We start from the raw sequence: 18,045 nt of genomic DNA on the forward strand, positions 1-18,045 counted from the left end.
TCAAAAATATATTTATGCCAAACTTTTCCTGTAAGCAAGGAACTCTTTCCAGTAGCTTCTATTAAACTTAGGGTGCACCAGGTACACCATATAAAGTAAAATGATAAGGAATACAAAAATAATATAAACAACAAATTAATGAAACAGAATTCACAAACTATACAAAAAATTATTATGCAATACCTTCTATGTGTTTCTGTAGTTTTGTAACATTTACCCTAAAATCACACATGAACGCTTCTTTCAAAATGTTTAGAACATACTAAAAAAAGGACAAGTAAATGTTTGCACATATTCCAAGCATGATTAAAAACATACGGAAAATAGATGCCCACCTTAAAAATGAAGTAATGACATTATGATGGTGCTAAGGAGGATAGTAATAAAAAATAATACTAATTAAACTCTTTGGACAAATCATTCAGATTCCAAATAACAGAGCCAGATTCTGATTTGGGTCTGCACTTTTCTCAGGCACTGTCACATGTGTTGGAGAAGGTGCACGTGGTTCAGAAGAAAGGTAAGAATAGAACAAAATCTAGGAGAATTCAACACATTTATTTCCATTCTTTATTAGATTTAGAAATAAAAACTATATTGTTTGCGGAACATCTTCACAAATATTTACTCAGGAAAAGGTGCCATGTGAATAAAACTAGGAAGAAAGGAAAGTTAAATTCCATTTCACATGTGAGGAAGTGAACTGTCACAAGCTAAGAGCATTGCTCAAAGTTGCACAACCTCACTGTAGACCGGTGGAGATGAAGACATGTCTACACACTGCTTTTATTGCTCTTTTTACTAGTTTGTCAAACTATCAAACTTTACATACATATGTTAAAAGGAACTATACTTTCAGGATGAGAACACTTTATAGGGATTGTTGCAGCCAATTTAAAGAACATTATGTATGGATATTCATTCATTTTTTTAATGAACCAAAGGTGTAATTTTTTATTCATTTATTTTTAATATTGAAGTAGTTATGCTTTGGATTCTATCTTAGCAAGTTCAGATTTCAGGAAAGTAGTTGAATAAACATACTCATTTCTGAAGCCAAGGAAAGTTTCATGAAGACTATCTTCTAATAATGGCTTTAAGTATATATGTCTTCATATTATAGTATACATACACAAATATCCTATAAAGTATAGCTTTAAGAGAAGTATAAGAAAGTGGGGAATTTGTTTTGGAAAAATATAAACAAAAGTATGAGATGATCATAATCATACTTTTCTGTATTGTTCTAATGTCTACAAAGTAATTACCAAGTATGTCACCTAATTTTTTATCATTAAGCCTCTGAAAGAAGTATCATTCCTATTTTACGCTTAAGAGACAACAGATTGACTCATCAAAGGTCCCACAGGGATAGAAGGGAAACTTAGTTAGATGAAATTCTTTGTTCTTCATATATCACAATGCCTTTCTCCCCATGAACACCTAAAACTGAAATTCTCATGGAGTTTTGAAACCACATTCATACAAATGCAATCTTTAATGTCCTGTATTTATTTATGAGACTTCTTAAAGAAAAGAGTGTATTCTTTTTTTAACTTTTATTTTTAGTTCGGGGGTACGTGTGCAGGTTTGTTATGTAGGTAAACTCGTATCATGGGGGTTTGTTGTACAGATTATTTCATCACCCAAATATTAAGCCTAGTACCCATCAGTTCTTTTTCCTGATCCTCACCCTCCTCCCACCTTCAAGTGAGCCCCAGTGTTTGCTGCTCCCTTCTCTGTGACCATGTGTTCTCATCATTTAGCTCCCACTTAAAAGTGAGAACACGCGGTATTTGGTTTTCTGTTCCTGCATAAACAAAACAGTATATTCTTAACAGTTTATTATTGGACCTAGTCTCACTTATTGTACCTACAACAACATATCACAAATCACTTATTTATTTTTTAATTTATGCTTAAGTATTTATACATACTTTAATTACGTAAGTTAAAAAATTACATAATAAAATCATTCCCTCTCCAAGTATCCAGAGAGATAATAATTAAAATTCAGCTTTAGAGATTTTAACCAGATATAATAAACTCATTTCTCAAAATGAGAATAATATTTCAAATACATCAAATTATATGTTGTATCTAGGTTTTTTCTTATGTGTTTTTGCTAGTTTGGGTTACAAAAATAAAAGAGAAAATTATTAGGAGTTGAATGTAAATTTCACTGTCTATTTAGTCAGAGATAAAAACCTGTGATTAGGAAAATAGGACAGACACTAAGATATAAAATTATTTTATAATTACAAAAAGCATGCTGTCAAGTGTATTTCAGATTTTAAAATGAGTCATATCCAAAAGGATACTGATTTGTGTTTTTTAATTAAAGTTTCTATCTTTAGGAATCAAAAATTTATAGCCAGAGAGTAATAGGCTAATAAGAAAAATTTAAGGCAAAGTAGAGTATTATTTTCAAGTTATGATATAACACTTTGTCTTTAAAGATAAGTTGATATATAACATGAATGAATAACATATGCATAATACATGCAAATAGCATTGTATATATGTATGCATATGGTATCACATGTTTGCCAGTGCATTTGCTATGCACAAATTATATATCCATTTATTTTCTGAATTTAAAGATATTTGATCACATATTATTGCTTTTTTTGTACACTCTCCCTCTTTTCCATGTAAATAATCTAGTATTTTTCCTCTGTGCCCTTACTTCTAAAATCCTATACCCATATATGTTAATATGTTTACACATAAGTATTAATATATTCACATCAGGTTTTGTAATGTCACCATTTTTTGCTTAAAAAATGAGGTCATACTAAATGCAATTTACTTGTATCTTCATTACTCAATGACATTTATCCACAGTGGTGAGCAAGTATTGCTCTAATTCAGTCCTTTAAATTGTTATATGCTAATACATGGCATAGAAAACTCACAGGTTTTTCAACTGATAGTCATGGTCTTTGTTTTGACATGTTTTCTTCCTGAACTACAGTAATTTTATTTGGATGGGATATATTCTGAGGACAAGAACTGTTGAGTCTTTGTTGAAAGGAATGTATGTGTGTTTTATGTGCCCCTGGAAATTGAAAGGAGGTTTACAAAATTACTTTTGAAAATACTGTAACATTTCACGTTTCTAGTAGTATTGAATAAGAGTACCTTTCCCTGTGCATTTCTGAAAACAGTCCATGTTATAACTTTTGTTTATTTCTTCCAGACTCTTGAGGTATAAAACAATATCTCATTATTTTAAATTTTATTTTCTAGGCTAATAGAAAACTTTAGCATCATTTCATATATATTAATCACTCTGGATTTGTTCTTCTGTAAACTGTCTATTCATAACCTTTTATCATTTTTCACTTTTTTCTTTTCCTTTTAAGTCCTTTCTGTATTATATAAGTATTAATCTTTGTCACCTGAAGGGAAAATATTTTCCCTATATATTGTCTTCTTATTGAATTCATGATTCATAATTTTTATCTTGCAAAAGTTTTAAATCTCTATGTAGTCAAATGTGGCTCTTTTGTAACATCTGGGATTCCTATTATTGCAAAAATAGATTTGTATTTCTTAACACTATTTATTAATTTATTGTTTACATGTAAGCATTTCATTTATTTGGGAATGTATATAAACTGCCTTAAATGTATATATTTCAAGATTTTTATTTTAAATTTTTTGTTTTAGATGGTTTTTTTTGATGCTCAATCAAATGTGGGTAGTGTTCTTTACACATGTCCAATCCCTTCCTCATTAAAGATTTAGAATTTTCTTTAAGAAAAAAAAAACGTAATTTTAAAAATAGTTTTGTTCACAGGTGCTTACTGTTAAAATATAGAAAGGATGAAATCAATATTGTGATGATTTTTAAATGTAAAATATATCTTGGAAGTTTACAATCTCACAATCATCAAAAGGAGATTCTGTTATCTCTTCCTTTAGTAACTCTACTTTGTTTCAAAATTTGGTTCACATGATTATTTCTGAAAGCAAGAAAACTACACACAACTAAAAATTAGCATCAACATTCTTATTTCATATGCACAATCCTCTTGTTTTTAGAGAGACAGTGTGTAGAAAAACTATGGTATTATTGGATGGTTATCAAGGTTTTATTCACATGTTCCCAATTACTAGCTATGTGTCCTTGAGCAATTTAAACCAAATTTATTGTCTGTAAAATGAAGATAAAGCTGATCTCATGGTATTATCTCAGTTTCAATGGGACTTGTGAGAGCACTTAGGAATCCTACAAATGCTATGTATGTATAACATCACTGATGGGAAATTTCAAACTCTTCAGAAGCAAGATGTGGGCATTTGTTTTACTCTTAGTTGAATTGTATTGCACAGCTACTTGGAGCTACTTGTGATGAATCTGTATTTATAGTTAAACTTAAAGAGATTATAGAATGATCCCCTTTTTCAACTGTCAAAACTTGTATTTATCTAAAAATCTACCGTGCCATTATATTCAACCAGTAAAAAATATGCAGTCCTAGAATACATGCATATTATAAAATATCTGTAATATTTAGTAGCTAACAGTAATGTAAAACAAATGAACATATACAATGTTACATACCATAAGTCCCATGAATATTGGTTAAAATAATAAGTAATAAGAAAATTGAATCTTAGAGCTAATTATGATATGTAATTGAGATTTTAAAATTAAAATGTGTAATTATTCTTAGACAATATCCTTATAAGGGCAACAAAATAGAAATACCTACTCAATAACCCCTATGTGTTGGGTTTAATGTAGTAAAACATTGATTGTTTAAAATGTTTACTTTTGAAGCTATTATATCTTATATATACATAAGAGCAGGTTTATTTTGAACGTGTTTCATTTATCTATATTTGACTGAAAACTGTCAGTAACCTCCAAAATAACACAATAGAAAATAAAACAATTTAACACTATTATCTTTGGGCTAAAATAAATGCTAATGCCAAAATGCTGTGTTAAAAAATTCTATTAATCCATTTCATATAAACAGGGACATGGACACTTGAAGTAATATTCCCCTGGGGTTGAGCAGTTAGACTCTGATGCATACACATTTGTCAGTTTTGTGGTGTAATTTTCATAATGAACATCATCATAACTACCCTCTTTGAAGATGGGTAAGGTGATAGGTATATTTGAATTTGTTATCATTCTAATATACATCTAGAGTGACTTCCCCAAAGCATGTACTTTTATTATGACACATTTGTGGCATAACTTTCAGTACAATCTGATTGACATCAGAGTCTAAATCCCTGTAAATTATAATACTATAGAGACTTCCTAAGGCATGAAAAAGCAAAGCTGATGTACAACACCCCTCCATCAATTACTGGGGAATTCCATCTACCCAAGGATTCTCTAAGGATATTCCTTAGCCTAAAATCTCCTAATTGAGCTACTAAAATTAAGGTTTTTTTCTAATGTGAACCGTATGCTTAAACCATACTGGTGATCATATAGTCTCTGAGATTCATGACATTTCCTCCTCTCAAAATTTTCTTTAAGCAGGGATTAAACCATGACATTTGAAAGCATGGCCTTTGGAGATAGAGTACCGAGATACGACTTTGACCTCTAATGTTTTTAACTCCATGGCCCTAGGAAAGAGGCTTAAGCTCCAAGCCTGTTTCCCCTTTTTAAAACTGGACCTTACTCAGAGAGAATTCATGATGAATGAATGAAACAATCTATATGAAACCCTTAAAACAAAAATACTTGAAATTACCTTTAGAAATACTTTGTTTTTATTATTTTGATAATGGAATTTCATGATGATAATTATTATGATAGTAATCATGATGATAGCTACTATTATTGATTATCTTCTAGGGATACTTCTTCCCATTATTTATTCTCTAAGTTTCACTTATTAATCAGGAGCACAGATTATATTTTGTCTACTCTATAATGCCTCTTTCAAAATGTTGCCATAATTAACCTCCTTGTCTTCTGGGCCAAAAAACATGTACTGCTTATCATAGACTTATTTGTTTCTTTTTTTTTTTTACTTCATTATATTTTATGTATACATATGGATGAATACCAAGTGAAGTTTGTTTATATTAATGTTTAAAATTATATTATTAAAAAAATGTTTATTCTATTATGTTTTAAGGGGCCCCTCTTAATTAAAAATTGTAAATTGAATTCTATTATTTAAAATATTTATTTATGCATTTCTTCATATTTATGAGTTAGTTAAGGGTAATGGTAATGGCTTACAATGTATTCTTTCTCCTGCAATACCTAGCACAGAGCTACTTTACTGTTGATTCTTAAGAACACTTCTTAAGGTGAAAGATAATAAGAAAGGATGAAGGCTGGATGGGTTTGAATATTATAACTCCCTTTTCTTTCCCTATGTCAAAATGGATTTTATTGGATGCCATGCTTTCCATTACATAGAATACATCAGCCATATGATCCCTAAGTGTAATGAATTAAGTCAGCAAAAGGTCCTACTTTCTTAAGAAGTCCTCTGAAAACTAATAATTTGATTTTCTGAAATTTGGGAGGTGATTTTGAGCACAGGCAGATACATCAGGTGGTTTTTATGTATTTTCTACTCTCCTTTTCATGTAAGGTGCTTCCTGCGTGATGCCAATAGTAATCAGCGCAATTGCTGACTACCCTCATCTTAGTTCCTTACTTTTATCCTGGAGAACAAACTATCCTTTTGAAAAATTCTGTTATGCTCAGTGATCAATGTTTGTACATGTCAATTGAGCTTTATCATCTTCAAATCTTATGAACATCAGAAACAAAATTTAAGAACCTCACACTAATATACCTAAAATTGTACAAAAGTCTATTACATGTGAAAAACCTCAATATCTTATGAAAAATTAGTTTTATTTAATGATTTTTCCAGGAAATTTATTCTGATTATGACACATTTACATATGAACATCTAAGAAAGTCTGTATAAAAATAAAAATGGTTCAGAATTCTCGCTTTGGGGGAAAAAGGGAGAAACGAAAAAATATTTTATTTTATTTTTATTTCTTGAGGCAGTTTCTTGCCCTGTCACCCAGACTGGAAGGCAGTGGTGTGATCATGGCTCACAGCAGCCTCGACCTCTGGGGGTCCAAGTGGTTCTTCCACTTCAGCTCCACTAGTAGCTGGGACAACAGCACCACATGTGTGTGCCACCACAACCAGCTGTTAATTTTTTTTTTTTTTAGAGACAGGTTCTTACCATATTACCCTGATTAAAAATTCTTTCATTTTACTTATCTTACGAAAAGTCTAAGTAGCCAAATACTACTCTAGTTGTTACCCAAAGCAAAATCCTGTGCATATTTGAGATTAATAGTCTGTTAACTCAGTTAATCGATAAGTATTTATCATTTACTTTATAAGCTGTTTACAATTCTGGCTGTATTTTTCTGGTATATTTATATTGACCCTTGCGATTGAGAATGCAGGCATTGTAAGGAAAAAATATAAGCTACCTACTTCAATAAAAGTACATATATTCTATAATTTTCAGTTATAAAATAGCATAACTCATGCTCACAGGATAGCTATTTCTACAACTGTGAACAGTGAAGACCAATGGTTATTTTAAATTTTATACAAGAAGATATTATTTAATATTATTTAATAATATTATTTAATTATTCCTGATTGTACCTTTCTTAGAACTTATAGGCTAAATTACTTATGCAAAATTTGTTTGGATATTGTTACCCCTTTTGTACACTTAATCCTAATTTTATTTTATTGAAATTAATTAAATGTAACTTTAAGATATAAACATCTATCATATATAAACCTGTAAATATAGATTTTGTGGGAAGCATTAAGTTAAAGTCTTACAATCTTTGGATTGTAAGATGCTATATTTGGGGATTTGTAATATGAATTCACTGGGTACCTGGAGCAGGGGAAATGCTACATATAAAAGCAGAGGTAAAGGGAGACACACTTGGCCTACTTCACAGTGATACAACATGAAGATGATAGATTTTATTCAATCATGCAACATAGTTTGAGAAAACCTTCCCTTAGAATTTGTTCAGTCATCTGGAATTTTCAAGCAATGTATGCCTAAAGTTAGATCTGTTAAAAATCCTCTCTCATCATTAATTTTACAAAGTTCGCAAACTTGATCTTAAACTAAGAAGTTATTTTTATGTGTATTAGTATAAGATATTGTCCAAGAACAATTTCTGCAGTAAAATAAAATCTGCCATTTTTCCAAGAAAATGCATATTAATTTATCTTCTTTTTTTATGTTAAAATTCAGCATGACAGGGTAGGTAATATTGCTACTTGAAAATTTTCTTATCAGCTAATTTTATGTTTTTATAATTCTTTGAATGTAGTGAAGACCCTTAGATACTTTTATTGCAAAGATTGTTAATGTAAGCTACAAAAAAGAAGCAAAATCTCCCTGATAAATGTATTTAAGAGTTTAAGTGAAATAGGATAAACAATTAAAACTTAAGTGTGCTCCATGTATTATTAGAATGATACACTAACTTTGCCCTTTCCAAAAGAATTTTAAAAAATTAGTTACTTGAAAAACCCAGAAGAGTAAGGCATATAGAGAAGAATTTTGAATGAAAATAATAATGGAGAAAAAAATGTTTTTTTCTTCATATAGACTGTAAAAACAGGAAATAGTCACACATATTGTAGAATTCTGTCCAAATATTTTTACTGAATCATTTATTTTAATAGGTATTTAGTAATAAAGAGTATAGATTTATCATTGTTATCTTTGCTTTTGCCACTGGCAAAAGGGTGATAATATTGAAAGTTAATTTGGAACTGTGGCCCTATTATTTGGTGCTCTAATTAATTGGTTTAGTGCATAATGTAGCTGAAAGACAATAAAACAGGGAAAGACAACATATTTGAAAATTGGCGTGATTGAAGCTCTAGGCAAAAGGATTAGAGGTGTTGTAGCTTGCAGAACAATGGTAGAAATATTTGATGTCTTGCTGAGGGTTTTTCCCTTTCTAATGTAGAAACTAAATCGCTGCTTGATTTTTAAGTTGTAATTTTCAGCAATTTATGTGAAACTCTTATCCACACCCTTCCCACCCAACTCATATTTATATTTATATATTTTTATCTTAGAAAAGAAATCATCCATTACACCAGTATTACTTATTGCTTACTGTTCTCCACCCATCACCATAATACATTTTACTACTTTATTGAATGAAATAGATTTTAAAATAATAAAATCTCAGTCACTCAGTAAGTAGCTATAAGTGTCTACTATATACTATATTAAGCTCTAAGTTTGGCATAAGGTATAGAATGATAAATAGAAGGTTAATGTTGAATTGCTGAATTTGAATTTCAGTGATGAAAACAAATATATAAACAGATTGTGACAATAGAACATAATTTATTCAATGATACAAATGTACAAGATATAAGAGGAACAGAGGATAAGTGATTAAGTTTGTCAGAGGAAGATGGAAGCAGGGGAAGTATAAAAATAAGTTCAGAAGGGAAATGATGTTTGATCTGTTTCTGGATGAATGAGTAATATAGCCCACTGAATTCATGAATTCAATTGACCAAGAATTGACGATATTTGAACTAAATAAATAAATAAATATATAATATCAATACAACATTTTAAAAATGCATTATAACATCTATTTACATAGCATATACATTGTTAGATATTATCACTAATCTAGAGATGCTTTCAAGATATGGGAGAGGCCAGTTACAGTGGCTCACACCTGTAATCCCAGTGCTTTGCGAGGCATAGGTGGGGGAATTGCTTGAGGCCAAGAATTCAAGGCCAGCCTGGGAAACTTGCTGGGACTCCATCTCTACAAAAGATTTTTTAAAAGTTATCCAGGCATGGTGGCACGTGCCTGTATTCCTAGCTACTTTGGAGTCTGAGGCTGCAGGATTGCCTGACCCTGGGAGTTTGAGACTGTAGAGAGTAATCATTGCACCACTGCACTTCAGCCTGGGCAACAGAGCAAGACCTTGTCTTAAAAAAAATAATAAATGAATAAAGCATATGGGAGGAAGCACTTTAAACTATAAACAGATTGTGCCAACATAGCATAATGTATTATTTTGACATATATTGCATAATGGTTATAAGCAAAGCTTATGCCATTTTTTTATAAGGGACTTGAGCATCTACAATTTTAGTATGCGGGGAGGTGCCCTGAACAAATAATGAGGAACAAGTGTACTTTGCCAGAAAAGGTGATGAGAGAAGCCATTTTCAGCAGAGACAGGTAAGTATGCGCAACCTCAAATAACAACAAAAATAAGAGCTGCAGTTTTTATAGAATTGCAGTTAGTCCAAGTGCTCTGTCATCTTGGACTATGGACAGACGGAAGATTTAAGTGTTTTGTATTTAATCCTAAGGAAAATTGAACTGCATTCTGTAAGTAGTGGAGAATAAAAGAAGGCTTTAAAAGAGGGTGGGGAGTATGGATAAGAAGTGAATTCCAAAACTTCTCAATTGGTAATATGGAGAAGAATGAAGAGGAATGACACTAATACCCCAAAGCCAACTAGACAAGGATAGAAATAGTATTCTGAAGACTTGACTGAGACCTTAGTAAGTCATTGTCTATTGACAACAGAATTCCCAATGCTAAGGGTGTTCATAGAAAATGCGAACTTCCAACTAGTTCTAACAATGAAATAACCACGTGAGTTTATTAGTTTTTTTAAGATGAAAAAGGTAAATGGTGGAAATATTCTTAGAAATATGGAAAATGGGATGATGAAGAAAACATCTTTTTTTCAGTTTGTGCCTTTAATGTAAATTTCAATCTTTCTAACGCTTATATTTTTGGTATCTATGTTAGAGTCTATGTGCAATTCAAAAATGTAACACTTATCTTTTTCTCTCATTATGAAAGTGAGAGAAAGAAATTTAATTAAACCCCTTCCTTCATGTGATAGTAGGAGCCTTGTTAGTTTAATTGATACTTGGTCAAGGCAATATTGATTTGATAAAAGCAAATCTATTTCTAACTCCAACAATTAAAACGTTTAAATTGGCTCCATCTTCTTTTTGATGAAAGGGCATAAAACCATTGTAAGCTTCCCATAAAATCAATGAAGAACATTAATAAGTGAATAAGCATCCATTTCATTGAATTCCATTTGCTTCATATTCTAATGCACTAACACATTGCAATATATGGATTCATCTGTGAGTTCCAGATATTCATGGTATCCTTGTATTTCTCTTCTATCAATTATGCCAAACTTAGAGGTCTCTCTTATTCCCCTCCCTTCATGTAAACACACACACACACACATCATAAAAAGGATCAAGTCTTGTTTGGGTGCAAGTTGAACCAAGAGCATGGTGTCCACATGACAGGGATATTTCTTATTTAGTTAAGGTATTTGGCAATCCTCATTTTAAATCATCACTGCTGTTTGCTAGCTATTTGGTTTCAGTCAAGTTACTTAATCTCTCTGAGCTCCAATTATCTCAACTAAGATCTGTTTTGAGATTTAAAAATATAATGTGTATAAAGTGTTTAAGACAGTTCAATAAACCCAGAATAAAAAGTAGCTATTAGAGTTAAAGAAAGGTGCCAAGAAGCCAATGGCTTGGACTGCAGAGTAGAACCAATGAATTGGAGAATTTATAAAAACAAAGCCAGAAACAAGCATATCAACACTGACCAAAATGATTTAACCATTTCCAAAGGTTAAATTCAGTTTAATAAGATTATTTTTAATAAAATGGAAAATTATGAGTAAATTAATAAAGTAATAATTATAATATTAGATCATGTATAAAATACAATACAATATAATGGAAAATTATAAAAGCATTATTGAAAAAATACTGCAAAAAGATCATTATTAGTCCCTACATTGTTTATCATGAAAACGAGGACCCTGAAAGGTGTTTATTCATTGAATTTTATATAAAGAAGTGAGAAGTCATAATATCTTTAATGTGCAAACCAAAATGTCTGGTAGGGTAGTATGCATAATCAGTGAGGAATAATTCAGTCAACACACATCAAATATATTTTTGAACAAATATATGCTCAAATGTGTTCATTTGTCCTTCCAAAAAATTTGGATATGAAGTAAAGGCTTTGAGTGTAGTTACATAATTCCTTTTAGAGCGTTGGTCTAATGATTGTCTAATTCCTTTTAAAGGATATGTTTAGAAAGTCCATGGTATTTAGATGTACCTACATTTAACCCAGGTAGAATTTAAAGAGAAAACCCTGTTGTGAAAGGACACTAATCTCCAATGACCCTAAAATCAGAGTAGAGTCTTGCTCCGTAAAAATCAATCTCTTGATGTAAGCATTTGGCCTGTTTTATGCTGAAGAGCTGGATCGCAGCAATTACAGGCTTGTATTTCCTGGCAGAGAGACAAGCAAGGATAGATTTCCTCTGTTTTATGTTTGTGTTAATTTAACCTGTCAAAGTTAATCATCCTGTCGAAGTGCCAAAGCACCATGATGTTGGGTGTGGTAGAGCTGCCTGATGCTTTAGTCTTATTTCCATCTCTGCTGGAGACTCTTTAAGTGCCTTTTGTTAAATCCTTTTCTGTCTCTCATTTTCTTTATTTTTAAAATAGAATGATTAATTATCTCCTGTGTTATATTTATGTTACATTTTATCACTTTAGGTAATAGTTTAATGATATATACATGATATATTTTTATTTGTTCCCTGATTTTTTTTTTTAAATCGTGAGGGAGATAAACTAATTAATAATATAAAGATTGTTTAAAGAAATAGTGTACTCAGAAGAGCTGACCTATTTGTTTGTTGCTTGGCATTTAGCACTGACCTACATATAGAACATACCAATTTTTATTCTAAACATGTATATGTTTGTAAACAAGCAATGATCTCGTACGATGTGTGCGGCAAGGCATATATTTTTTAAACCTGTTTTGCCCTTACTCAGAGGCAATGTAAGGTCTTCCTTCGTGTCCAGAGATATCTTACATTAACAAAAGTATTGACCAAACTTCCACTGGACACATTTTGTAAGTCTAGGAGTCTACACAATTTGAAATATAAATGTAGTATAAGATAAGTGAAGTTATTTCAGGTAAGTAATCTATAATGTTATAAACTTACTTCCAGGGGAGGATTATTTTCATAAGCATTATGTCTCTTAGAGCAAAGGAATCCCACAAGAATTAGATATAAATTGTGTAATTGGATATTCATAGATGACTCTATTTTATAATATAATTGATACTATGTTATTCAATTGGGTAATTGTTATGCTTTTCTTCTGAAATAGCAAACACTCTATTTGGGAAAAAATGCAGAAGAAAAACATAGACTTGGTAAACACTTAAAGGCAATGGACTAACCTTACATAAAACTTGTTAGGATTGGTGTGTGTGCCCTTCTCAGTCTCTTTATTTACTTACCAATCATGTACATTTGCATTCTGTGCTCATTTTATCCCTACTGCTCCAAGCTCTTAAAAACACTATTCCATATTTTTGTGTTTTATTTTATTTTTGACTGTGATATAGTAATTGTACATAGTTATGAGGTATAATGTTATGCTTTGAAATGTGTTTATTGAGTAATACATGTATAAAGCAATTTTAAAAACCACAATAGAATGAATATTTAAAATAGTTTTTCATTAGGGTGTGCATTTTTTATTTTTCCAAATTAATCTATACCATCTTCAGTACTTCTAAATAAACAAAACATCCCTGACATTATGCTATAATTCTCAAAATTCATGAATAATAATTTTTCCAGCACATTCTTACCTTCTTACCTCTCATCAGTGGAAACCTACCCCCAAAACCTTCAGGAACAGTATTTTTGTTCTATGACACCATTCCTTTTTTCCATCAGAATTGGGAATATAACTTCGAATATATTATGAATGAGTCTTCTTCCTCCAATGTTTCCTAAAATAGTCTACATATGACCTCTACCAGCTCTGCTAAGGTTTATCTTCATTTTTGGAGCACAAAATGTTTTTCTATTAATAAAATTTTGTGAATTAAAGTGAAATTAGTAATTGGCATTTAGAACAGAGACCATCCCCCAGCCTTCCTAATAGTACACCGATATGCTGTCATTCATGTATTTAAGAAGAAATAATACTAATGCCAAATCCACTTTGAAACATGGTGCCAATACAACCATGGCAGCTCTGTTCTATCCTGTATGACAATTACATCTGTGAAACAGGGACTCTACATAAAATGCATTTTTGTATTCAACGTAATGGGCATGATTTGGTTAACGTTTCCTTTGTGTTATTTAGATGATAATCAGGGTTGTTACCAACATACTCTCCTAGACTAAAAGCTCCATGAACCAAAAGAATCATGTCTGTCTTCACACATTACATCTTCCGAGTATAGAGCTGTGTTTGGAACATGATAAATATTTGCTAGATAAATGGATGAATGAGTGTACAAACTGGCATAGTTTACCTAGTTTTATAGTCTCCATTTGTAAAACAACTTATGTTGTGTAACAAAAATAATCTTATGTTGATATAAAATTAATTTGCACCTCAGGACATAAAAAGTTTATTTAATCAGACTTATGAATTTTGAAGTGGGAGCAATTAAGTGTGATGTATAACATTAATGGAAAGTGCATCTTTTGATTTGTTTTAGATATTTATTTTGATAAAAAACACATATGGTAATTAAAATAGTATCTTTTTATCCATATTGCATTAATGCTCATCCTGGAAACTGTTAGTTCTACTTTTCAGTTGTTGTAAAACATCTGAAACCATTTTATTTATGGGATGGGAAAATACACTTTAACAAAATTTATTCATTTTTGGAATAGCATTATCAGTGCAATTTAGACTCAAATCATAATAACACTTGTATTAGTTATTTATTGCTACATAACAAATTACTCCAAAATGCACAGCCTAAAGCATCATATATTTATCGTCTCACATTTTCTGAGGGTTAAGGGTCTGTGAAGGACAAAGTAGGGTATTTCTAGCAAGAGGTTTTCCATGCAGGTGTGATCAAAGTGTTGACTGGGGCTGTAGTGATCCAGAGGCTTAACTAGAGCTACAGAATTCACTTCCAAGAGAACTCAGAAAACTGTCAGCAGGTGGGCTCAGGTCCTTACTGACTATTGATAAAAGTCCTTAGTCCTTTACCACGTGGACATTTCTTTAGCCCAGCTTGAGTGTCCTCAGTGCTTAGTAGCTGCCTTGCCCAGACTGACTGATCCAAGAAAAAAGATAGAAGCCTCAATGTGTTTTATGACCTACTTTCGGAAGTCACACTCAAGCATATTCACCATATTCGGCTTGTTAGAAGTTACTAAGTAGTACACCACAATCAAATGGAGGGGAATTAGGTTCCACTGGTAGGTGTTATATTTTAAAACTATCACAAAATGTATTACTGTCTTTCACTCAACCCTCCAAGGTTTATACATAAAAACGTATTCAATTCTCACTGCAACTTTATGATATAAAGGTTTTAATTAGTCAATTTATTCATAAGAAAACTGAGCACGGAGCAGCTATGTATCTTTCCCAATGTCACAAAACTAACTGGCTGTGTCATGTTTCATGCTCCAGTAGGTTGGTCCAAGAATATGTGCTTTTAAACATTGTCGTATGCTGTCTCTGTATTCGTGTTTTATATTCAATAGAGATCTAGTTAAGTAAGCAGTCTTTTTTTTTTTTCCTGCAAATCATAACTCACTGATTTGTCAACATAGAGTTTTGCTATTAAGGGCTTATAGAAAGGTAACAAATGCAAACTTTTTTAATCTAAGAAAAAATATTATTTTTACAAAATTATTTTAGCCACAGGGTCTTGCTATGTTACTCATGCCAGCCTCAAAATCCTCAAACAATCCCCCCATCATAGTCCCCTGAGTGACTGAGACTATAAGAGCACACCACCATGCCCAGCAAAAATGATTTTTTTTTACTTAATTATATTTTACCTAAATTAAGTATAATTTTAATTATTTTCTTTTCTCACATTTAGCAATATCCTGTTACATAACATGGGAACGATGGCAAAATGCACACAATATAAAAATTAATCTGCATCATGTTACTTACATTAAACAAAGTGTTAATGGTATTCAAATAAAACAGAAACATATACCATTCCAATGTGACTGCAGGAAGAAACAGTTCTTTTGGTTTCTACATACACATTTAGTTTTCAATGTATTAAAAATCAAATTAATATTAGCAGAAGTATAAATATAAGCTAGTGTATCTATACCAGTTCCTATATTGACTTTAAAAAATTATAACATAACATTTAAAGAAAATACTCCTCATAAAATTTTGTATTCAAATCAAATTAAGAAATTTACATTGAGAGAGTAAAGTATATGTTACATTTCTAACAGAGACATTGAAAGCCTGTCTAAACAATTTTAAATTTATACAATACAAATGACAATGATTGTGCCATGGGGATGTCCTTGGCTTGACAGCTTAGCATGTCATGGAAAGAAAAATGAATAAGGAAAACCACTAGTTAGATACCTAAATCCTAGAGTTATGAGGCGAGTGTTCTAAATGGGAAAAAGCCAAAAACAGAAGGGACATATGCACCAATTCTTGTTTGGGGCTTGGGAAGTCTATATTGCCCATGTGATTTTATTCTCTAATCTCATTCATGTATGTTAACGTCAACAGAAAAGAGGAAACAAAATTATTTTTATTTAACGCCTTGTAGACTGTTCTCAACACAAAATGTCACTTCACTTAAACAAAATGTTAAATGTCGTTGAATACTAGGTCCACTTCTCTAGTGTAGCCCAAAGGGAGGAGTCAGCTTTATTTGTACAGAACCATTTTTCTTAGGAAATGAAAAGTATTGATTTATCCTTCTTCCTGGTGTTTGTCTCTCTCTTGCTTCTACTTTAGTGAAAGCCGATCAGAATGAGAAAAGAAATTTTGCCCTTTCCTAGCTAAGATGTCACACGTTCATGCTGTAAAAATATATTGCTCCCAAATCTCTGTATCTCAGCTGGTTTGAAAATATATTTCGTACCTTTTTTCTTGAAGAAATTTGGGATAATTGAGAAATTTCTAATTTGTTTTGTATATTACTTCATTCATTGTAATTTATGGACATGATTGAATTTAATACCCAACATAAAGATCTTAATAAAAATTAGATTCCATAAAAATCTAATTATACTTATGATTTATATTTTGAATAGCAAAATCATCTTCAAAGCCTACAAGATATAAAATTATTTTCTTTTTTTTTTTTATCTGTTCTGTCATTGACTACTAAAATAATACATCGCTTCTTAGGAACTTTTAGGGAAGAAAAAGATACTACCTTTCAGAACTGATCCTCTACCCCTGTGTTGACCACTAGCTACAAGTAGCCTTACACATTACATTTAAACTAATTAAAATTAAATAAAATTAGAGATGTGGTTTCTTATTAACACTAACCATACTTCACTTGCTCAGTAGGCACATGTAACTAGTGGCTACCATATTAGACTGAGCAGATATAGCAAATATTTCCATCATCACAGAATGTTCTATTATGCAGTGCTATTTCATCAATTTATACCTGGGGCTTAATAATTTAGGAGCAGTAAACTTATTATATTTGCTTTGTGCAAGTATTTTCTCTTGTTTAAGATCCCTAATTTGAATCTATGATATCGTGGTGACAAAAGCTAATCTCAAATAGGCTAATTTTTTTGACTTGTCTGAAATATGTGTTAACATTCTAAAATATTTCATTACTCTTTTTGTTTTTAACAGAGGATAGTACTAGTGTTCAGAGAGACTAAAAATCTGGCTTGCTTTTACAATTTTTTGAGAAGCTGCTTTTTAAGTACAGTAAACCTCAGGCTTATATCATTCAGTACATTGTAAACATGTATAATATAGTAAATGTTTGATATACAATTAGTATCTTTTGGATTAATTCAAATATTATGGAAATATAATTAACTGTGATTTACTTTTTATGTTTTCATAATAGTGAGGTAGCAATCCTCATCTTGAGATTAGTATATTAATAAAAACTACAGATACATATGAATACCTCTACTATATATATATGAATACTTCTTA

At 31.1% G+C, this 18,045-nt stretch overlaps 1 protein-coding gene across 5 annotated transcripts in view; it reads left to right on the forward strand.

Annotated features, from left to right (window-relative positions):
* Positions 1-18,045, forward strand: part of LOC105484296 (contactin 5) — a 1,362,583-nt gene that overhangs the window by 231,182 nt on the left and 1,113,356 nt on the right. The gene's annotated exons all lie outside the window — the stretch shown is intronic.

This window comes from Macaca nemestrina, chromosome 12, assembly GCF_043159975.1.
Source record: "Macaca nemestrina isolate mMacNem1 chromosome 12, mMacNem.hap1, whole genome shotgun sequence".
Lineage (NCBI taxonomy): Eukaryota > Metazoa > Chordata > Mammalia > Primates > Cercopithecidae > Macaca > Macaca nemestrina.